Here is a 24,427-nt window from a genome sequence, read left to right as displayed (position 1 = left end):
GAGAGGTGAGCAGGGGCCAGGTCTTTGAGTATCAATCTAAGGAGCTTCCATGTGATTGTGAAAGCAGTAGGAAGGCACTAAGGATGTTTAAGGAGTAAAGTGAAATGATCTGGTTGGTGTTTCAGAAACATCAGTCTAGAGGATATCTACAATTAGCAGTGCAATGGATGAGAGACCCTGGCTAACCTTCCTACTGAAAACAACTAGAAATGCTAGATGAAAACAGTTTTTTTTCTTTTTAATTTATTTTTTATTGAAGGATAATTGCTTTACAGAATTTTGTTGTTTTCTGTCAAACCTCAGCATGAATCAGCCATATGTATACATATATCCCCTCCCTTTTGAACCTTGCTCCTGTCTCCCGCCCCATACCATTCCTCTAGATTGATACAGAGCCCCTGTTTGCGTTTCCTGAGCCATACAGAAAATTCCCATTGGCTATCTATTTTACATATGGTAATGTAAGTTTCCATGTTATTCTTTCCATACATCTCACCCTCTGCTCCCCTCTCCCCATGTCCGTAAGTCTATTCTGTATGTCTGTTTCTCCACTGCTGCCCTGTAAATAAATTATTCAATACCATTTTTTCTAGATTCTATATATATGCATTATAATATGATATTTATCTTTCTCTTTCTGACTCAACTTCACTCTGTATAATAAGTTCTAGGGTCATTCACCTCATCAGAACTAACTCAAATGTGTTCCTTTTTATGGCTGAGTAATATTCCATAGTGTATATGTACCACAACTTCTTTATCCATTCATCTGTTGATGGACATCTAGGGTGCTTCCATATTCTAGCTATTGTAAATAGTGCTGCAATGAACAATGGGATACATGTGTCTTTTTCAGTTTTGGTTTCCTCAGGGTATATGCCTAGGAGTGGTGGTTTTATTCCTAGTTTTTTAAGAAATCCCCATAACATTTTCTATAGTGGCTGTATCAATTTATATTCCCACCAACAACGCAACAGTGCAGCAGTGCAAGAGCATTCCCTTTCTCCACACCCTCTCTAGCATTTATTTTTTGTAGACTTTTTGATGATGGCCATTCTGACCAGTGTGAGGTGATATCTCCTTGTAGTTTTGATTTTCATTTCTCTAATAATGAGTGATGTTGAGCATCTTTTCATGTGTTTTGTAGCCATCTGTATGTCTTTGGAGAAATGTCTATTTAGGTCTTTTTCCCACTTTTTGATTGGGTTGTTTGTTTTTCTGGCATTGAGTTGTATGAGCTGCTTGTATATTTTGAAAATTAATCTTTTGTCAGTTGTTTCATTTGCTATTATTTTTTCCCATTCTGAGGGTTGTCTTTTCACCTTGCTTATACTTCCCTTTGCTGTGCAAAAGCTTTTAAGTTTAATCAGGTCCCACTTGTTTACCTTTGTTTTTATTTCCATTACTCTAGGTCCAGTACTCTTGCCTGGAAAATCCCATGGACGGAGGAGCCTGGTAGGCTGCAGTCCATGGGGTCACTAACAGTCGGATACGACTGAGTGTCTTCACTTTCACTTTTCACTTTCATGCATTGGAGAAGGAAGTGGCAACCCACTCCAGTGTTCTTGCCTGGAGAATTCCAGGGACGGGGGAGCCTGGTGGGCTGCCATCCATGGGGTCGCACAGAGTTGGACACGACTGAAGTGACTTAGCAGCAGCAGCAGCAGGGCCATAGAGGATCTTACTTTGATTTATGTCATTGAGTGTTCTGCCTATGTTTTCCTCTAAGAGTTTTATAGTTTCTGGTCTTACATGTAGGCATTTAATCCATTTTGAATTTATCTTTGTGTATGGTGTTAGGAAGTATTCAAATTTCATTCTTTTACATGTAGCTGTCCAGTTTTCCCAGCACCATTGATTGAAAAGGCTGTCTTTGCCCTATTGTATATTCTTGCCTCCTTTGTCAAAAATAAGGTAACCATAGGTGCATGGGTTTATATCTGGGCTTTCTATCTTGTTCCATTTGTCTATATTTCTGTTTTTGTTCCAGTACCATACTGTCTTGATGACTGTAGCTAATTCCAGGGATGGGGGAGGCTGGTGGGCTGCCGTCTCTGGGGTTGCACAGTTGGACACAACTGAAGCGACTTAGCAATAGCAGCAGCTGAAGTTTTAGGAAGGTTGATTCCTCTGGCTCCATTCTTCTTTCTCAAGACTGCTTTGGCTACTTGGGTCTTTTTTGTTTCCATATTAATTGTGAAATTCCATATTTTTTGTTCTAGTTCTATGAAAAATGCCATTGGTAATTTGATAGGGATCACATTGAATCTGTAGATTGTATTTGGTAGTATCATCATTTTCACAATATTGATTCTTCCTACCCAGGAACATGGAATATCTCTCCATCTGTTTATGTCGTCTTTGATTTCTTTCATTAGTGTCTCATAATTTTCTGCGTACAGTTCTTTTGTCTCGTTAGGTACATTTATTCTTAGATATTTAATTCTTTTTGTTGCAATGGTGAATGGGGTTGATTCCTTAATTTCTCTTTCTGATTTTTCACTGTTAGTATATAGAAGTGCAAGTGATTTCTGTTATTGATTTTGTATCCTGCAACTTTGCTCAATTCACTGATTAGCTCTAGTAATTTTCTGATATCTTTAGGATTTTCTATGTACAGTATCATTGCACCTGCAAACAGTGAGAGCTTTACTTTTTCTTTTCCGATCTGGATTCCTTGTGTTTCTTTTTCTTCTCTGATTGCTGTAGCTAGGACTTCCAGAACTATGTTGAATAATAGTGGTAAAAGTGGACCCCCTTGTCTTGTTCCTGATCTTAGGGGAAATGCTTTCAGTTTTTCACCGTTGAGAATAATGTTTGCTGTAGGCTTATCATATATGGCCTTTACTATGCTGAGCTATGTTCCTTCTATGCCCATTTTTTGAAGAGTTTTAATAATAAATGTGTGTTGAATTTTGTCAAAGGCTTTTTCTGCATCTATTGAAATTATCATAAAGGTTTTATCTTTCAATTTGTTAATATGGTGTATCACATTGATTTATTTGCATATATTGAAGAATCGTTGCATTCCTGGAATAAACCCAACTTGATCATGGTCTATGAGCTTTTTGATGTGTTGCTGAATTCTGTTTGCTAAAATTTTGTTGAGGATTTTTGCACCTATGTTCATCAATGAGATTGGCCTATAGTTTTCATTTTTGTGTTGTCTTCTTCTGGTTTTGCTATCAGGGTGATGGTGGCCTCATAGAATGAGTTTGGAAGTGTTCCTTCCTCTGCAATTTTTTGAAAGAGTTTTAGAAGGATAGGCATTAGCTCTTCTCTAAATGTTTGATAGAATTCTGTGAAGCCATCTGGTCCTGGGTTGTTGTTTTTTGGGAGATTTTTGATCACAGCTTCAATTTCAGTGCTTGTAATTGGGTTGTTCATAATTTCTATTTCTTCCTGGTTCAGTCTTGAAAGATGGAACTTTTCTAAGAATCTGTCCGTTTCTTCCAGGTTATCCATTTTATTGCCATATATTTGTTCATAATACTCTCTTATAATCCTTGTATTTCTGCATTGTCTGTTGTAACCTCTCCCTTTTCGCTTCTAATTTTGTTGATTTGATTCTTCTCTCTCTCTCTTTTTTTTTTCTTGTGAGTCTGGTTAAAGGTTGGTCAACTTTATATATCTTCTCAAAGAATGAACTTTTAGTCTTATTTACTATTGCTTCTTTCATTTTCTTTTTCTTTTTCACTTACTTCTACTCAGATCTTTTCGATTTCTTTCCTTCTACTAATTTTGGGGGTCTTTTTTGTTCTTCTTTTTCCAGTTGTCTTAGGTGTAAAACTAGGTTGTCTATTCAATGTTTTTCTTGTTTTCTGAGGTAGGATTTTATTGCTATAAACTTCCCTCTTAGAACTGCTTTTGCTGCATCCCCATAGGCTTTGAGTTGCCGTGTTTTCATTTTCATTTGTTTCTAGAAATTTTTTAATTTCCCTTTTGATTTATTCAGTAACCTGTTGGTTATTTAGAAACATGTTGTTTAATCTCCATGTGTTTGTGTTTCTTACAGTTTTTTTCTTGTAATTGATATCTAGTCTCATAGCATTGTGGTCAGAGAAGATGCTTGATACAATTTCAATTCTCTTAAATTTACTGAGGTTTGATTTGTGACCCAAGATGTGTTCTATCCTGGAGAATGTTCCATGTGCACTTGAGAAGAAGGTGTATTCTGCATTTGGATGGAATGTCCTGAAGATATCAATGAGATTCACCTCATCTAATGTATCATTTAAGACGTGTTTCTTTATTAATTTTCTGTTCTAATAATCTGTCCATTGGTGTGAGTGGGGTGTTAAAGCATCCTACTATTATTGTGTTACTGTCAATTTCTCCTTTTATGTCTGTTAGTGTTTGTCTTATGTATTGAGGTGCTCGTATGTTGGGTGCATTGGTTCAGTTCAGTTCAGTTGCTCAGTCATGTCCGACTCTTTGTGACCCCATGAATCGCAGCACGCCAGGCCTCCCTGTCCATCGGAGTTCACTTAAACTCATGTCCATCGAGTCGGTGATACCATCCAGCCATCTCCTCCTCTATCAGCCCCTTCTCCTCCTGCCCCCAATCCTTCCTAGCATCAGAGTCTTTTCCAATGAGTCAACCCTTCGCATGAGGTGGCCAAAATATTGGAGTTTCAGCTTTAGCATCATTCCTTCCAAAGAAATCCCAGGGCTGATCTCCTTCAGAATGGACTGGTTGGATCTCCTTGCAGTCCAAGGGACTCCCAAGAGTCTTCTCCAACACCACAGTGCAAAAGCATCAATTCTTTGGCGCTCAGCTTTCTTCATAGTCCAACTCTCACATCCATCCATGACCACAGGAAAACCATAGCCTTGACTAGACGGACCTTAGTCGGCAAAGTAATGTCTCTGCTTTTGAATATGCTGTCTAAGTTGGTCATAACTTTCCTTCCAAGGAGTAAGCATCTTTTAATTTCATGGCTGCAGTCACCATCTGCAGTGATTTTGGAGCCCCCCAAAATAAAGTCAGCCACTGTTTCCACTGTTTCCCCATCTATTTGCCTTGAAGTGACGGGACCAGATACCATGATCTTCGTTTTCTGAATGTTGAGCTTTAAGCCAACCTTTTCACTCTCCCCTTTCACTTTCATCAAGAGGCTCTTCAGTTCCTCTTCACTTTCTGCCGTAAGGATGGTGTCATCTACATATCTGAGGTTATTGATATTTCTCCCGGCAATCTTGATTCCAGCTTGTGTTTCTTCCAGCCCAGCATTTCTCATGATGTACTCTGCATCTAAGCTAAATAAGCAGGGTGACAATAGATGTTTACAATTATTATGTCTTCCTCTTGGATTGATCCCTTGATCATTATGTACTGTCCTTCCTTATTTCTTGTAATATTGTTTATTTTATGATCTATTTTGTCTAAGAGGATTGCTAGTCTGGCTTTCTTTTGCTTCCCAATTGCATTGAAAATATTTTTCCATCCTCTCACTTTCAATCTATATGTGTCTTTAGGTCTGAAGTGGGTTTCTTATAGACAGCATATACATGGGTCTTGTTTTTGTATCCATTCAACCAGTCTGTGTCTTTTGGTTAGAGCATTAAATCCATTTACATTTAAAGTAATTATTGATATATATGTTCCTATTGCCATTTTCTTAATTGTTTGGGGTTGATTTTGTAGATCTTTTTCTTCTCTTGTATTTCTTGACTATATAAGTCCTTTTAACATTTGTTGTAAAGCTGGTTCAGTAGTACTGAGTTGTCTTAACTTTCACTTGTCTGAAAAGCTTTTTATTTCTCCATCAATTTTGAATGAGATCCTTGCTGGGTACAGTAATCTTGGCTGTAGATCTTTCCCTTTCAGTACCTTAAATATATCCTGCCATTCCCTTCTGGCCTGCAGAGTTTCTGCAGAAAGATCAGCTGTTAAGCATATGGGGTTTCCCTTGTATGTTACTTGTTGCTTCTCTCTTGCTGCTTCTAATATGCTTTCTTTGTGTTTAGTTTTTGTTAGTTTGATTAGTATGTGTCTTGGCATGTTTCTCTTTGGTTTATCCTGTAGGGGACTCTTTGTGCCTCTTGGACTTGATTGACTATTTCCTTTTCTATGTTGGGGAAATTTCCAACTATAATCTCTTCAAAAATTTTCTCATACCCTTTCTTTTTCTCTTCTTCTGGGACCCCTATAATTTGAATGTTGCTGCATTTGATATTGTCCCAAAAGTCTCTGAGACTATCCTCATTTCTTTTCAATCTTTTAACTTTATTCTGCTCTTCAGAAGTTATTTCCACCATTTTATCTTCCAGCTCACTGATTTGTTCTTCTGCTTCAGATATTTTGCTATTGATTCCTTCTAGAGTATTTTTAATTTCAGTAATTGTGTTGTTTGTCTCTGTATGTTTATTCTTTAATTCTTCTAGGTCTTTGTTAAGTGATTCTAGCATTTTCTCCATTTTGTTTTCAAGGTTTTTGATCATCTTTGCTATAATTATTCTAAATTCTTTTTCAGGTAGTTTGCCTATTTCCTCTTCATTTATTTTGACTTCTGTATTTCTAGTTTGTTTGTTCATTTGTGTAGCATTTCTCTGCCTTTTCATTATTTTATTTTAACTTACTGTGTTTGAGGTCTCTTTTTCCCAGGCTACAAGGTTGAATTCTTTCTTCCTTTTGGTTTCTGCCCTCCTAAGTTTAGTCCAGTGGTTTGTGTAAGCTTTGTTTAGGGTGAAATGTGTGCTGAGTTTTTGTTTCTTTGTTTGTTTTTCCTCTGATAGGCAAGGCTGAGGAAGGTGGTAATCCTGTCTACTGATGATTGGGTTTGTATTTTTGTTTTGTTTGTTGTTTAGATGAGGCATCCTGCATAGAGTGCTGCTGGTGGATGGGTGATGCCAGGTCTTGTATTGAAGTGGTTTCCTTTGTGTGAGTTCTCACTAGTTGATACTCTCTAGGGTTATTTCTCTGGTAGTCTAGGGCCTTGGAGTCAGTGCTCCCACTCCAAAGGCTCAGGGTTTGATTTCCAGTCAGGAATGAAAATCCCACAAGTGGTTTGTGAGTGTATTAAGTGAGATTAAAACAAATATCCAAAAACAAGAAGCCAAAGATGAACCCTGGACAAATGGCAGTTACAAAATCAGGCAAATAATAATTAAAATAATGGAATATACACATATACATGTACATCCATATGCAAAATCAAATCAATCCAACAAAAATAAAGTACAATAGATTGACCTGGTGAACAAAGGAAGCAAAAAATTATATCTACCAGTTAAGAACAAAACTAACTAAAGCACAAACTGGAAAACAAAATTAAAGTAAGGTGCCAAGTGGGGAATAAAGCAATGAAAACAAAACTAACAAATATGTTGAGAAGAAAGGAAAGAAAGAATAGATATGCAAAGTTAAATAGAGGTAGATGGAGAAGATTTTAGAGAAGGCAATGGCACCCCACTCCAGTACTCTTGCCTGGAAAATCCCATGGACAGAGGAGACTGGTAGGCTGCAGTCCATGGGGTTGCTAAGAGTCGGGCATGACTGAACGACTTCACTTTCACTTTTCACTTTCATGCGTTGGAGAAGGAAATGGCAACCCACTCCAGTATTCTTGCCTGGAGAATCCCAGGGACAGAGGAGCCTAGTGGGCTGCTGTCTATGGTGTCACACAGTCAGACACGACTGAAGTGACTTAGCAGCAGTAGCAGCAGCAACAGCAGCAGAGAAGCTTTATATACATTAAAGATTAACTGCAAGGGAAAAAGAACAGTAGGAAAAGCAAACAAAGAAATAAATGTAGAAAAATAAAATGGGTTTAAAAAAATTCAAATTTAAATTATAAAAAAAGAGAAAAGAAAAAAACTGAAGAAGAAAGAAAAAAGAAAAAAAAAAAGGAAAACTTCACAGAACTGCAAAAGCCCAACATAGAAGCAGGGGTTTATAGCAACAATAAAAAGTGTGACTGAATATACACATAAACATACACACACATAAGCAAAATCAAAACAGTCCAACAAAAATAAAGTACAATGGATTGACCCAGTGAACAAAGGAAACCAAAAATTATATCTATTAGAAGAAAATTAACTAAAGCACAAACTGGAAAAGAAAACTAAAGCAAGATGCCAATTGGGGAATAAAGCAATGAAAACAAAACTAACAAATATGTTGAGAGGAAAGGAAAGAAAGAATAGATATGCAAAGTTAAATAGAGGTAGATAAAGAAGATTTATATACACTAAAGATTAACTGCAAGGGGAAAAGAACAGTAGGGTAACAAACAAAGGAATAAATGCAGAAAAATAATAATAGGTTTAAAAATTAAAATTAAAAAAGAGAAAAGAAAATTTAAAAAAAGGAAGACTCCACAGAACTGCAAAAGCCCAACATAGAGGCAGAGGTTTATAACAGTAATAAAAAAATGTGACAGAAAAAAAAGCTCAAAAGCTTAATTAGATTTCACAGTGCCAATAAAATTGACAACTACAACGGGGGGGGGGGGGGAGAAAAAAATCCCAAAGAATCCCAAAGAACAAGTCAAAACATAAGAATAATAAATGTTTATCTTGAGTCACTGCTGTCAGAGTCCTTTCCCTCACTGGGAGTCACAGTCCACCTCACCCCTAGAATGCCCTCAAACACTGTGCTGATCTCTGGACCTGCTGTGGGGGCAGCTCAGATTCTAATCTGGTCCTATTCCTATGTGTTCTTGCCTCCAATGTCCGCAGCTATCAGAACTAGTGCATTTTCTTTTGTGGGAGCTCTCAATGACTTTTTATATACTTCATAGACACAGAGTCTGCCTTGTTGAACGTGTGGATTTAATCTGTAGCTTGTACAGCTGGTGGGAAGGTTTTGGGTCTTATTCCTTAGCCACACTGCCCCTGGGTTTCAATTGTGATTTTATTTCCACCTCTGCATGTGGGTCATCCACTGGTGTTTGCTCGTGAGGCTTCCCTGGAGGATTTGGGTGTGCCTCTGTGAGGGCCAGGTGTGGAGGTGGTGCAACTGCTTAGGTCACAGGGGTTCTGGCAGCACCAGGTACTCAGGGGAGTTGGTAGCTAGGGAAGCAAAAAATAGAGTGTTCTAGAAGGGAATGGCAATCAGTATTGGCCAATATGCTCCAGTATTCTTGCTTGGGGGCTTCTCTGGTGGCTCAGAGGTTAAAGCATCTCCCTGCAATGCGGGAGACCTGGGTTCAATCCTTGGGTTGGGAAGATCCCCTGGAGAAGGAAATGGCAACCCACTCCAGTATTCTTGCCTGGAGAATCCCATGGAGGGAGGAGTCTGGTAGGCTACAGTCCACGGGGTTGCAAAGAGTTGGACACGACTGAGCTACTTCACTTATTCTTGCTTGGAGAACCCCACTCCCTGACAGAGAAGCTTGGCAGGCCATAGTCTATAGGGCTGCAAAGAGTCTGGACACTACCGAAGCAACCCTGCGTGCGCAGACACAAGTCTTTTTTTTGCCTGTGGCAGCTCTGCCCCAGTGAGAGTTGAGAATGAAGGTGGTGCAGCTGCTTGGCTTGCAGGGACCCTGGTGGCACCAAGTGTGCAGGGACATAGACTGCCTCTGCTGCAGGAGTTATGGCCCTATCAGTCTTTTTTCGAGCCTCTGCTAAGTCGCTGTGCGACCCCATAGATGGCAGCCCAACAGGCTTTCCTGTCCCTGGGATTCTCCAGGCAAGAACACTGGAGTGGGTTGTCATTTGCTTCTCCAATGCATGAAAGTGAAAAGTGAAAGTGAAGTCGCTCAGTTGTGTCCAACTCCTAGCGACCCCATGGACTGCAGCCCACCAGGCTCCTCCATCCATGGGATTTTCCAGGCAAGAGTACTGGAGTGGGGTGCCATCGCCTCTGGTAGCTGGCAAACAGAAGGCCTCTTTGGCCAGTGTTTCTCCATAGCTCCGCCCATTTAGGCACTTAGAGGGCTCCCTTACCTGGGGTCCTTCTCTGTTATTAGGCTGGTCAGGCACTTAAAGGGGCACCCTGGGTGGGGCCCTACTCTGTAGTTCAGTGCCTCAGGCATTTGATGGGCTAGACTCTCTATTGTTCAGCTGCCAATGCTGGTGTGTGGGGGAGAGAGGCTATAGTGATGGCTCCACCCTCTATGCGTGACTCAGCACTATTACCTTGCTTCCCTGGCTGCCTGGCTTTCCTCCACAAGCATTTCCCACCACAGTCTCGTCCCTCACATCCCCTCAATCCGTCTCTCCACAGTCAACAGCAGCCCTCACCCTGGGATTGCTCCACAATCCCTAAACTCCACCTCTCAGCGGCTGTGCCTTCCAGGGGACCTGCATTGCTGTCTGGGGTATGTATGGCTGCAGCAAAACTGTCTGATTATCATTCCATGTAGGCTGCCACAGATCCGCTGTTTCACTCTCAACCTTGAATGTTTCTCCTCTGACTCAGACAATTGCCCTGATGTGGGGATCGGATCCCTGCTTCAGTTCCCCCACCCACCGAGGGCAGGTCCAGTCCTAGTACCACGCCTGTTTTTTCCCCTAGTTCCTTTGTTCTGCCTACAGAGTTTTGCATGGTTCTATGTATTCTTTTCCATTGGTCAGGTACTCCTGTCTGCTCTCAGCTGATGTTCTGCATGCATTTCTGTGTCTGAAGGTATATTCCTGATATATCCGTGGAGAGAGATGTACTCCACATCCACCTACTCCTCCACCATCTTGTTCTCGATTGAAAACAATTTTAATATAAAATTTTAAATGAATCAGTGAAGTGGCAAGAAAGTAAGAAGCCCTCAAACCAAAAACCAAGTAAAGAGAGAAACTCAGGAAGGGAAACGTAGATGCTTCCCCCTTTATGTTGAGCATATTTGCTAAATAAGATGAACTTGAATTTTTATTTTTATTTCCTTTTTGGCTGTGGAGTATAGGACACAACTTGCAGCCCATTCAAATGTCGGAAGTCTAATAGGAGTCCTCCATCATAAAACTGAGACCTCAGAGATTACACCCTTAAAATAAGGACAAACTAGAAATAAACATACCCTCCTACCCCAAGGAATTTCAAAGAAAATGACCGATCTTGTAATGATAAAATCACATGGGAAACAATCCTTCCTCAATGTTTGTAACCACAGACAAGTCAGGTCTTTATACAAATTTTCACCACAAATTCACACTACCAAGATGGTCGAAGAAAATCTCAATCTGAGATTTACTGAAGTTTTAGTGTAAAATGTTCCCATTCTTCAGAGAAGGCAATGGCACCCCACTCCAGTACTCTTGCCTGGAAAATCCCATGGATGGAGGAGCCTGGTAGGCTGCAGTCCATGGGGTCGCAAAGAGTCGGACACGACTGAGCGACTTCACTTTCACTTTTCACTTTCATGCATTGGAGGAAATGACAACCCACTCCAGTGTTCTTGCCTGGAGAATCCCAGGGACAGGGGAGCCTGGTGGGCAGAGTCAGACACAACTGAAGCGACTTAACAGCAGCAGCAGTTCCCATTCTTGAAGTACTCCAGAACAATAGACAGAAACAAGTGAAAATCTCTTTCTGTAGGAACTCACCTTCTTTATGAGCTCAGAGAATTTACCTAGATGATGTTCTAGAAAAATATGAGTGTACAATAAAACTGAACAAATAAAAACATACTCAAAATATGCACAAATGGAGGCAACATAAGACAGAGCCAGCAGAAGTAATACATAGCCAAGTCAGGTAAGCAAGGTTACAGCTATGTAAATTTATATTAAATGTGTGTGTGTGCATGTGTGCTAAGTCGCTTCAGTCATGTCCAATTCTTTGTGACCCTATGGCTACTCCGTCCATGGGATTCTCCAGGCGAATATTGGAGTTGGTTGCCATGTACTCCTCCAGGGGGTCTTCCTGATCCAGCAATTGAACCCACATCTCTTACATCTCCTGCATTGGCAGGCAGGTTCTTTACCACTAGTGAACCTGGGAAGCCCATTAATACCCACACACACAGTCAAAGTACATAATGAGAGGGAAGAAAATTCTAGTGCCTGATAGAAATTGTAGTTGAGTTGAAATTCTTGAAAGAGCCTACATATGGTTCATCCAGGACACAGACTTATTGTGGTCCCATGCCAAAGTGATGGGAGTCTCCCATCACTAGTCACTTCTATCACTAGTCTCCCTACTTGGCAGGCCTGAACACCAATCCCTCTCATGCTCAAGGCTGGCAAAATTATAGCTTAATTATTGGCTTCTCAGTTTTTCCATCTCAGAACAAGCAAATACCTCTTGGAGAAAGTGGCCCCCAATGTATGCTCTGCTCACAGAGTCTCCCTTTTTTCCCAGATCCTAATTCTTTTTTTTTTTTTTCCTTATCCTGGTAATTCTTTACTATCATGGTAGAGCTCTTTAGTGTGTTCAAGCAGGTTTTATTTTCATTTTCCAGATTTTCTAATTAACTTCTGTGGGTTAGTGGGACCTAGCCCACCATTACCTGAAGCGGGAGTGCTCTGCTTAGTTTTTTCCCTTGAAAATTGGCTTGTCTTGAAAAAATAAAAGTGAACCTCTGCTTCACTTCATATGCAATAATATACTCAACATGAATTAAAGGCCAAAATAAAAGTAAAACCTTAAGACTTTTAGTAGAAAATAGAGGACCCTATCTTGATATTCTTAAAGCAGAAGTATCCAGAAAACATCTTTTAAAAAATAGTTGGTAAATTAAACCAAATAAAATGTAAAGTTCATAAGAACAAAAGTCACCAAAACTAAGGTTAAAATGCAAGTCCATTTCAGAAATAATTTTTAAGCCTCCATAACTGACCAAAAATTTGTATCCAGAATAGATATTTTTTAAAAAAATAAAGAAATAAACCCCATAGGGGAAAATGGCAAAAGATATAGACAATTGTCTGAAGAAGACGTAGTGACCAGTATATGTGTGAAAGATGCTCAACTCTCCAGGAATCAGGGAACTGAAAATTAGAGCTATGAAGTGTTTCATGCCCATCATATTATCAAAATTTAAAGAAAATCATATGATTCTTTAAAACATATTGGAGTCACTCTGTAAGTCAGAGTACAAATGAGAAGAGCTAATTATAATAGGTAATATCTATTGAAAGTCCAATACATGTACTGTTTTTGAACCAGCCATCCCAAATCTAGTTATAAACTCTCGAGGTATTGAATGTATGCGTAGGGAGACATATCAGGGTCTGCACTGCAACACTGTTATTATGGTAATTAAAAAGGAAAGCAAACTGTGTGTCCCTCAATAGGAAAATGAGATTAAAACTGAGGTATTTTGTATAACAGATTAGTACAAAGCAGTTAAAATTATTCACTAGATCTATGTGCATCAACATGGATAAATCTTGAGAATGTATTTGATGAAAGGAAGACCATGTTGAAAGGTGATGTACAGTATGACATAATGCAAAATTTGAAAGTAAGAGAAACAGGGCTTTCCTAGGGGCTCAGTGGTAAAGAATCCGCCTGCCAATGCAGGGGACATGGGTTTGATTCCTGGTCTGGGAAGATCCCACATGCCTTGGAGCAGCTAATCATGCACCACAATTACTGAGCCTGTGCTCTAGAGCCCGGGAGCCGCAACTATTGAGCCGATGAGCCATAACTACTGAAGTCAGGTCACCCTAGCGCCGTGCTCTGCAGAAAGAGAAGCCACTGCGATGAGCAGCCCACGCATCACAGCTACAGAGTAGCCCACAACTAGAGAAAAGCCAACTCAGCAACAAAGACCCAGCACAGCCAAAATAAATTAAATTATATAAGAAGACTCTTTTGTTAAATACATAAGGAAATAATACTATAAACTCTTTAAAATATGTTCGCATACACAGAAGTTGTAAAGATGCAACAACAGGAACAGAAAGGATGGACACCAACTTCCGATCACCAAGAAGTGGAGGTTGGGCTAGAGGAATAAAACAGGGACTTCATCTCTAGTAGTAATGTTTTATTTCTTACACAACAACAAAAAAAAAAAAAAAGAAAAGAAAAAACTTAAAGCAAATAATATGGCATCATGTTAAAATTTTTCATTAAAAATTAATTAAATAAGAGCTCTAACAGTTCCCAGCACATAAAAAAGTCACTGAAGTAAAAAAGGGAAAGAGGATTGAGGCAGGCAGGAGGGAAGGAATCAGACTCGGGATGTCCCTGGGTATCATAAGCAGCTGCAGGGCTCAAGGTGGTTACACTGACAATGTTTCCTATGGAGGTTTTAAAAGATTCATCCCAATGAGAGTGGGGATTGATGTCTTGGCATGTAGAAAGCTGGCTAAAAGACACATGAGGATAGAGATGAGCCACCAGGAGCCTTACTGGTGTCAGTTACCTTAAAAAAAAACAACAACTTTATCCATAATCTGGAGATCACAGAGCACAGGGACCTCTGGGTTTGGAAGGAAGCCCTTCCCAGGTGTGAGATTTGAGGTTGGTTTCACTGAGAGGTAGAGTAGACCAAGAAGGGGTAGGTAAGATGGGGTCATGTGAACTCTCCTAGGTGGGCACTCAGTGATGCTGACGTGAAGAATGGTGCAGGCCTAGCTGTCATCAGGTGGTCCATCAAGGACCCCTGAGAGCCCCAGCTGAGCTGTGACGTCAGGACGATCCCCTGGAGGAGGAAATGGCAACCCACTAACAGTCTTCTCAGGAAAAACTCATGGACAGAGAAGCCTTGTGGGCTACAGTCCTCGGGATCACAAAGAGTTAGACATGATTGAGCACTCACTCACTCATTCACTCACTAAAATTAATTAGGATTTCAATGTGGGACTTCTGAAAGTAGTGAAAATATGATAAATCTTTCTATTGATCAGATACTGGTGGTGTTCAAAATGAACTGATAAATTTTAGTATTTTTGTTGACTATTCCTCTAAAAGTCAGTGGTAAGTTATAGATTGTTTATCTTGACTCTGGCTAAAAGAAGATAATTATTTATTAATAAATATTCATTTCTTAAATTTTCTGATTCTGTATAGATCTAAAGAATAAGTAAGTTGGTAGTCAGTGAAATACAGATTTCTTTAGCAAACAAAGATGGGCTGGCATCAAAAGGAAAAATGACCCTCCCTACCGCTGCCCCCACTTCTTTTCCCTTAAGTCTTTTGACTCATTGGAAGCAAAGGGTTCATGGGATCTTTGCATCTTAGAGATGGTAACAGCAGACAAAAAAAAAAAAAACTTTAGCTTGTAACAAAGAAGCACATGTGTCTGCCCTGCTGGTGCAGTGGTTAAGCTCCATGCTCCCGGTGCAGAGGGCCTGGGTTCAACCCCTGTTCAAGGAACTAGATCCCACATGCTGCAACTAAAGAACCACATACCACAGTGAAGATGGAAGATCATGCTGCAACTAAGACCCAACAAAGCCTAATGAATGAATTAATTTTTTTAAAAAAGCACATGAAAATCTCAACTGAATATTCACCAAATCTCAGAAGGGAGGACTTTCTAAGCTAAGAAGTATTAGAAGTTATTTGTTAGATTTAGCTGCACACTTCTTTCCTGTACGCTGTTTCATCTCTCTTGTCTTTCTGCCCCTCTTCATCTCTATCCCTGCTATTTACTGCAGGCCACTGTCACCTCCCACAAAAACACGGCAGGGAACTAAAAACAACAACAATGTAACGGACAAATACATCTAAGACTCCAACATATACAGATTTTACCCTGGGCAAACTGGAGTACTGCTGGAGGATTTTGATCAATGGAAGGATTATGGTCTGCCTTATTTGATCCCAGGTACAGTCAGGTAGGGCTTCCCTGGTGCCTCAGATGATAAGTAATCTGTCTGCAGGGCAAGAAACCCAGGTTCAGTCCCTGAGTTGGGAAGATCCTCTGGAGAAGGGAATGGCTACCCACTCCAGTGTTCTTGCCTTGAGAATTCCATGGACAGAGTAATGTCCATAATTGCCGGTCAGGCTATGCTGAGAATAACCATAATGAGTGTAGGTGGAAGCAGGAGTCTGACTGGGGCCATTGCAGTAGTCCCCAGAGACAAGGTGGGTACCTGCACCAGTGTGGCTGTGGTAAAAGTAGAGAGAGAAATGTTGGATTCTAGATATATTGGGGAAGCAAAGCTTACACAATATATTCATGGACTGGGTATGGAGTTTGAGATAAAGAAGAGTTGAGTAATTCCAGGCTTTTTCACAAAAGTACCAGAAAGAATTGAATTGCCTTTACCTGGGATGGGGAAAATTGTGGCTAGGGCAGATTAGGGGTAGAATTTCAGGAACTCGGCTTCAGACATGTTAAATTTGACTTGGCTATTTAGACATGCAAGTGGAGATGAAAGCTAGGCATGTAGTGTTTATATAACAGAAAGAAGGAATATGTGAAGAGTCAGAGAAGCTGTAAAGACACTGAGGGTTTAAAATGTTCACACAAAGCAAGATCCTGTTGACTTGAGTCCCACAACCATAGGATCGTGACCCCATGGACTGCAGCCTACCAGGCTCCTCTGTCCATGGGATTTTCCAGGCAAGAATACTGGAGTGGGCTGCCCTTTCCTTCTCCAGTGGATCTTCCTGACCCAGGCATCAAACCTAGGTCTCCTGCATTGATATACATATATATTGCAAAATGATTACTATAATAAGTTTAATTAGCGTTAATCACTTCATAGTTATAATTTTTATGATGAGAATTTTTAAGATCTCCTGTCTCAAACTTTCAAATATATAATGCAGTAGTTCTAACTGTAGACACCAGGCTGTACATTCCATCCCCAGAACCTACTTATCTTGTGACTAGAAATTTGTACCTTTTGACCACCTTCACCCAATTCCTCTACCTCCACCTGCTGCCTCTGGCAACCACAAATATGTTCTCTGTTTCTATGGGCTTGATTTTTTTTTAATGTTCCACATATAAGTGAGATCATAGAGTATTTGTCTGTATCTATCTGACTTATTTTACTTAGGATAATGCCCTAAAGGCCCATCCATGTCTCATAAATGGCAGGATTTCCTTCCTTTTTTGGTTGAATAATATTTTGTTATATATACCACATTTTCTTTATCTGTTCATTAATCAATGAACACTTAGGTTGTTTCTATGTCTTGGCTATTGTATTAATAAATAATGCTGCAATGAACATTGGAGTGTAGATATCTCTTTGAGGTAATAATTTCATTTCCTCTGGATATATACCCAGAAGTGAAAACCGCTAGATCATACCATAGCTCTGCTTTTAATTTTTTGAGGAACCTCCATAATGTTTTCCATACTGTTTTGCACCAATTTATATTTCCAACAACAGTAAAAATGGGCCACATCCTTGCCAACACTTGTCATCTTTTGTCTTTTTGTTAATAGTCATTCTGGCAGGTGTGAAACCATTCTCATTATGGTTTTGATTTGCATTTCCCTGGTGATTAGTAATGTCGAACTCATTTTCATATACCCATTTGCCATCTACATGCCTTCTTTGGAAAAATGCCTGTTCAGATTCTCTGTTGCTGTTGTTTAGTTGCTAAGCTGTGTCCAACTCTTGCAATGCCAGGCTTCTCAGTCCATGGGATTTTCCAGGCAAGAATACTGGAGTGGGCTGCCATTTCCTTCTCCAGGGGATCTTCCCAACTCTAGGATCAAACCCACATCTCTTGTGTCTCCCACACTGGCAGACAGTTTCTTTACTGCTGAGCCATCAGAAAAGCCCTTCAGATTCTCTGCCCATCTTTAAATTGGATTGTTGGTTTTATGCTATTGAGCTGAGTGAGTTCCTTATATTAACTCTTTATCAGATATATACTTTGCAAATATTTCCCCCCATTCCATAGATTGCTTTTTCATTTTCTTGATTATTTTTTCAGCTGTGCAGGAACGTTTTAGTTTGATGTAGTCCCACTTACTTATTTTTGCTTTTGTGGCTTGTGCTTTCAGTTTCATAACCAAAAAATCATTGCCAAGACCAATACAAGAACTTTTCCCCTATTCTTTCTTCTAGTTTTACAGTTTCAAGTCTTAAATTTAAGCAAAATATATGTCAGCATAATTTTTGTGAATGGTGTAAGATAGGGGTCTGGTTTCATTCCTTTCCATGTGAATATCTAGTTTTTCTAGCACCATTTATTGAAGAGACTACCTTTTCCTTATTAAGTATTGGAACCCTCGTCCAGTATTAGTCGACCATACATGCATGGGCTTATTTCTGGGCTTTCAGTTCTGTTTCATTGGTCTGTGGATCTGTTATCGTGTCAGTATCATGCAGTTTGATTATTGTAGCTTTGTAGTATAGTTTGAAATCACAAAATGTGATGCCTCTAGCATTATTCTTATTTCTCAGCATTGCTTTGACTATTCAGGGTCTTTTGTGCTTTCAAACAAATTTTAGAATTGTGTTTTCTATTTCTGTGAAAAGTGTCATTGGAATCTTCATAGGGTTGGCACTGTAGATGGCTTTGGTTTATATGGACATTTTAGCAATATTAATTCTTTTACTCCATGGACACAGAATATCTTTCAATTTATTCATGTATTCAATTTATTTCATCAATATGTTACCGTTTTTAGGGTAGAAATCTTTTACCTACTTAGTTAAATTTATCCATAAGTATTTTATTGTTTTTGATGCTACTGTAAGTGGGTTTGTTTTCCTTATTTCTTTTTCAGATAATTCATTATTAGTGCATAGAAATGATACTGAATATTGTATGTTGATTTTGTGTTCTGCAACTTTACTGAATTCACTGATGAGTTACAACACTTTTTAGTGGTGTTCAAGATTTTCTCTATATGAAACCATAGAAACAATTTTACTTCTTCCTTTATGATTCAGATACTTTTCATTTCTTTCCCTTGACTGACTGCTCTGGCTAGGACTTCTAGTACTATGTCGAGTACGAGGGTGAGAGTGGGCATTCTTGGCTTGTTCCTGATTCTTAGAGGAAAAGCTGTCAACCTTTTACCACTGAATTTGATGTTAGCTCTGGACTTGTCATATATGACCTTTATTATGTTGGCATGCATTCCTTCTGTACTCTGTTCAGAGTTTTTCTTTGAGAAGATTTTGTATTTTGTCAGATGCTTTTGCTGCATCAACTGAGATGATCATATGATTTTTTATCTTTCATTCTATATTAATGTGGTATATCACTTTTACTGATTCATGTATGTTGAACCATCCTTGCAGAGTGGAGATAAATCTCACTTGATCATGGTGTATGAGTCTTTTAATGTGGTGTTAAATTACAGTTCGCCAGTATTTTGTTGAGATTTTTTGCATCTATATTCATCAGAGATATTGGCCTATAGTTTTTATTTGTTGTAGTGTCCTTGTATGGCTTTGTATCAGGTTAATTCTGGTCTCTTATAATGAGTTTGGGAGTATTCTTTCTTCCTTGATTGCTTTTGAGGAAAAGTTTGAGAAAGATTGGTGTTAATTCTTCTTTGACTTTTGATGAAATTCATCTGTGTAACCATCGGGTCCTGGACTTTTCTTAGTTGGGAATTTTGATTACTGATTCAATCCTTGCTTGCTATTGATCTGTTCAGATTTTCTAGTCTTCATGACTTAATCTTGGCAGGTTGTATGTTTCTAGGAATTTATCCATTTATTCTAGGTTGTCCTAGTAAAGTAATGCTCAAAATTCTCCAAGCCAGGCTTCAGCAATACATGAACTGTGAACTTCCAGATGTTCAAGCTCGTTTTAGAAAAGGCAGAGGAACCAGAGATCAAATTGCCAACATCCGCTGGATCATCGAAAAAGCAAGAGAGTTCCAGAAAAACATCTATTTCTGCTTTATTGACTATGCCAAAGCCTTTGACTGTGTGGCTCACAATAAACTGTGGAAAATTCTGAGAGAGATGGGAATACAGACCACCTGACCTGCCTCTTGAGAAATCTGTATGCAGGTCAGGAAGCAACAGTTAGAACTGGACATGGAACAACAGACTGGTTCCAAATAGGAAAAGGAGTACATCAAGGCTGTATATTGTCACCCTGCTTATTTAACTTCTATGCAGAGTACATCATGAGAAACGCTGGACTGGAAGAAACACAAGCTGGAATCAAGATTGCCGGGAGAAATATCAATAACCTCAGATATGCAGATGACCCCATCCTTATGGCAGAAAGTGAAGAGGAACTGAAGAGCCTCTTGATGAAAGTGAAAGAGGAGAGTGAAAAAGTTGGCTTAAAGCTCAACATTTAGAAAACGAAGATCATGGCATCTGGTCCCATCACTTCATGGCAAATAGATAGGGAAACAGTGGAAACAGTGTCAGACTTTATTTTGGGGGGCTCCAAAATCACCACAGATGGTGACTACAGCCATGAAATTAAAAGACGCTTACTCCTTGGAAGAAAAGTTATGACCAACCTAGATAGCATATTCAAAAGCAGAGACATTACTTTGCCGACTAAGGTCCGTCTAGTCAAGGCTATGGTTTTTCCAGTGGTCATGTATGGATGTGAGAGTTGGACTGTGAAGAAGGTTGAGCACTGCAGAATTGATGCTTTTGAACTGTGGTGCTGGAGAAGATTCTTGAGAGTCCCTTGGACTGCAAGGAGATCCAACCAGTCCATTCTGAAGGAGATCAGCCCTGGGATTTCTTTGGAAGGACTGATGCTAAAGCTGAAACTCCAGTACTTTGGCCACCTGATGCAAAGAGCTGACTCATTGGAAAAGACTCTGATGCTAGGAGAGATTGGGGGCAGGAGGAGAAGGGGACGACAGAGGATGAGATGGCTGGATGGCATCACTGACTCGATGGACGTGAGTCTGTGTGAACTCCAGGAGTTGGTGATGGACAGGGAGGCCTGGCATGCTGCGATTCATGGGGTCGCAAAGAGTCAGACACGACTGAGCAACTGAACTGAACTGATGGTTCTTCATAGTAGTCTCATGATTCATTGTATTTCTGTGGTGTCAGTTGTAATGTCTCCTTTTTCATTTATAATATTTATCTGTCTCTTCTCTCTTCTTTTCTTGATTAGTCTTGCTAAAAGTTTAATAATTTGGGTTATTTTTTCAAAAAACAATTCTTTTTTTGCCTATCTTTTCTATTATTTTCCTGTCCTCTGTTTCTTTTATTTCTGCTCTAATTTTTATTGCTTCCTTCCTTCTGCTAATTTTGGGCTTCAGTCAATGCAGCAGGAGCAGCAGCAGTTCAGTCACTCAGTCATGTCTGATTCTTTGTGATCCCATGCACTGCAGCACGCCAGGCTTCCTCGTCCATCACCAGCTCCCGGAGCTTGCTTAAACTCATGCCCATCGAGTCAGTGACGCTATCCAACCATCTCATCCTCTGTCGTTCCCTTCTCCTCCTGCCTTCAGTCTTTCAGTATCAGGGGCTCTCTCAATGAGTCAGTTCTTTGCATCAGGCGGGCTTAGTTTGTTCTTTTTCTTCATCCTTGAGGTATAAATTTAGGTTGTTAAATGGATTTCCCCCTTTAATGTGTGCATTTATCATTGTAAACTTCCCTCTTAGAACTTTTGCTATATCCTATAATTTTGTTACATGTGTTTCCATTTTCATTTGTCTCAAGATATTTTAAAATTTCTCTTTTGATTTCTTCTTTGATCTATTGGTTGTTCAGGACTCTGTAGTTTAATTTCCATGTATTTGTAAGTTTTCTGGCTTTCCTTCAGCTATTATTTCTAGTTTCATACTCTTGTGATCGGAAAGACAGTTGGTATGATTTCAGTTTTCTTAAATTTGCTAAGATTTTCTTTGTGACCTAACATACTCTAGAAAATGTTCTGTGTGTACTTAAGAAAAATGGGTATTCTGCTGCTGTTGTTGGGAATGTTGTCTGTTGGGTCTGTGCTGCTGCTAAGTCGCTTCAGTCGTGTCCGACTCTGTGCGACCCCAGAGACGGCAGTCCACCAGGCTCCCCCGTCCCTGGGATTCTCCAGGCAAGAACACTGGAGTGGGTTGCCATTTCCTTCTCCAATGCATGAAAGTGAAAAGTGAAAGTGAAGTTGCTCAGTTGTGTCTGACTCTTAGCGACCCCATGGACTGCAGCCTACCAGGCTCCTCTGTCCATGGGATTTTCCAGGCAAGAGTACTGGAGTGGGGTGCCATTGCCTTCTCCAATATAGTGCTGTTAAAATCCAGTTTTCTTATTGATTACCTATCTGGATGATTATTTATTGCTGAGAGTGAGGTATTAAAGTTTCTACCTATAATTATGTTACTGTTTATTTCTCCTTTTAGTTCTGTTAGCTTTTGATTTATACAGATGCTCTGATGTTGGATGCATAAATATGTACAATTGTTATATCTTCTTGATTGGTTTATCTCCTTTAGATCTTGTTTTTTTATTCTATCAGCCATTCTGTGTCTTTCATTGGAGAATTTACTCCATCTATATTTAAAGTAATTATTGGTAGGAAAGGACTTACTGTTGCCTATCTGTTAATTGTTTTCTGGCTGTTTTGTAGATTCTTTGTTCCTCACTTATATTTGTCTTTTTTGTGATTTGATGATATTTTGTAGCTTTCGTCTATCCTACAGAGAAGGCAATGGCAACCCACTCCAGTACTCTTGCCTGGAGAATCCTAGGGACAGGGGAGCCTGGTGGGCTGCCGTCTATGGGGTCGCAGAGTTGGACACAGCTGAAGCGACTTAGCAGCAGCAGCAGCAGCATGCCTATCCTACAACCCAGCTACTCACTGGCTGGGCTATCAACTTGGGTACCACTGCAAGCTGGGTTGAATGGTGGGCCATACAGTCTCCGAGATGCTCTAGTTAACCCTTCTGGTTAGGTGGGACTGTGGGCTATTCTCATGGCAGGGATATGCAATGAACCCGCTTCCCTTTCTGGGTGGGGTGGCAGAACAGGTTCCAAGGATGGCATAGCTTATTGGCTAGGGACTTGAACCAGGCAGAACTGTCCACTGAGTTCTCTGACCAGAGAAGGCCACTGGCTTGGTTTTGCATGTGGACAGAGCTCCTGACTTGGTTCTCTGCTCAGGTACCACTGTAAGTAGGACTGTAGGATGGGCCATGCAACCCTTGGGTACTCCAGCCAGGCCCCTCGCTGGGCTAGATTAGGGGTTATATTCAATAATAGATGGGGCTTCAAATCTGCTTTCCTACCTAGGCAGGACAACAGAACAAGTTCCACAACTGGTATGGCCTCAAACGCAGCACTACATGACTCAAAAGCCCCATGTTCTTCATGTCCATGCCTTTTTGTTTGGCATTTCACAGTGCTTTGTCAGTCTCTTCACTGGTGAGATCATACAGATTCTTATTTCCGATTGCCATGGCTTCTTGGTTCTGCATCCTTTGCCTTGGTCATAGAATTTGCCATTTCTCTGGGGCAGGATGAAGGGAATCTTTGTCTGCTATACAGATTCTGCTGTTAAACAGAAACATCATAGACACACTTTAAAATAAATCTTTAAGTATACCAGTATCTGAGGGAGCTTCTTTAAGGTAGTCCTATTTTAAAAATCAGTGATACTTCTATTTTAATGTCTTTTTCATCCTTTTTTTTTTTTTTTGCCAGAGATTCTATCCAAATGTTGAGCCTCCCAAAAACCTATTCATATCCCCAAATAGTAAGGACAAGAAATCGCTCTTTTGTATGGAGTCCTCCTAATACCTTGAAAATGTGTCAGGCAAGTCAAGTAGGCTGTCGGGAGGTGTCAGAGATATAAATGGGAAATTAGTCTGACTACAGAGCAGGAATCAGGTGCTAATTATATTCAGCAAGATAGTAAAGATCAAAATGTTCACTCTTATTAAGACCTGGATGAAATAGAAGCTAGATGAAAGGGATCACTTCATATTTAGTAAGAAATTATTTACTTATTTATTTCCATGATCTCAACTAGTCATTTTGACTGCTGATTTTAAAGTGATTTTCTAAGTTAGAGCATGATCATTTCTATGAATACTTGCTTATCCCCAAATTATTATATTTTAATAATTAATAGAGATGTATATTACTGATCTTGGAATAAGACTTCTTTTTATTATTTATTTATAGTTATCTTGTCACTTAGAAAAATGAGCAATCCATTTTTTTTAATACAGTAAGTCCCCTACATACAAATCTTGAGAACTTTCGAAGATGTGGACGTGTGTTCCATCAACATCAGATGTGAGTGAAATTGCAGTCTGCCCTCCATCTCCTATTGCTAATGATCCTTCAACTCGATCATATCACACCTCCTCTTCCTCCTCCAGTCAGTAACTCTTCTTGCTTGTTCACTTAATGCCAGCCCCTGTATGCCAACAGTTGTAATGTACTACTGTACTTTTCAAGGTACTGTACTATAAGATTAAAAATGTCTTCTTTATTTTTTGTGTTTGTTTGTTTTTTATGTATTATTTGTGTTTAAAGTTTTATAAACCTGTTACAGTACAGTACTGTATAACCGATTTTATCAGTTGGGTCCCTAGGCTGACTTTGTTGGACTTAGGAACAAATTGGACTTACAAACATGCTCTTGGAATGGAACTCATTCATGTGTAGGAGACTTACTATATCTCATTTCTTTTTACTTAATTTTTTCCAGCTTTCTTGAGGTATAATTGA

At 39.6% G+C, this 24,427-nt stretch overlaps 1 long non-coding RNA gene across 2 annotated transcripts in view; it reads left to right on the top strand.

Annotated features, from left to right (window-relative positions):
• The window catches only part of LOC105607560 (uncharacterized), a 226,245-nt gene that overhangs the window by 199,277 nt on the left and 2,541 nt on the right, over nucleotides 1-24,427 (top strand). The window contains exon 5 of one of the 2 annotated variants that reach the window (XR_009596318.1): nucleotides 23,923-23,989. The exons of the other annotated variant lie outside the window; for it this stretch is intronic. This is a non-coding gene — a long non-coding RNA (uncharacterized LOC105607560). The remainder of the gene's footprint in view (nucleotides 1-23,922; nucleotides 23,990-24,427) is intronic. 2 annotated transcript variants of the gene reach the window in all.

Source organism: Ovis aries, chromosome 14 (genome assembly GCF_016772045.2).
Source record: "Ovis aries strain OAR_USU_Benz2616 breed Rambouillet chromosome 14, ARS-UI_Ramb_v3.0, whole genome shotgun sequence".
Classification (NCBI taxonomy): Eukaryota; Metazoa; Chordata; class Mammalia; order Artiodactyla; family Bovidae; genus Ovis; species Ovis aries.
The sequence above is the reverse complement of the archived record's forward strand: the minus strand, read 5'-3'. Positions and strand labels throughout refer to the sequence as shown.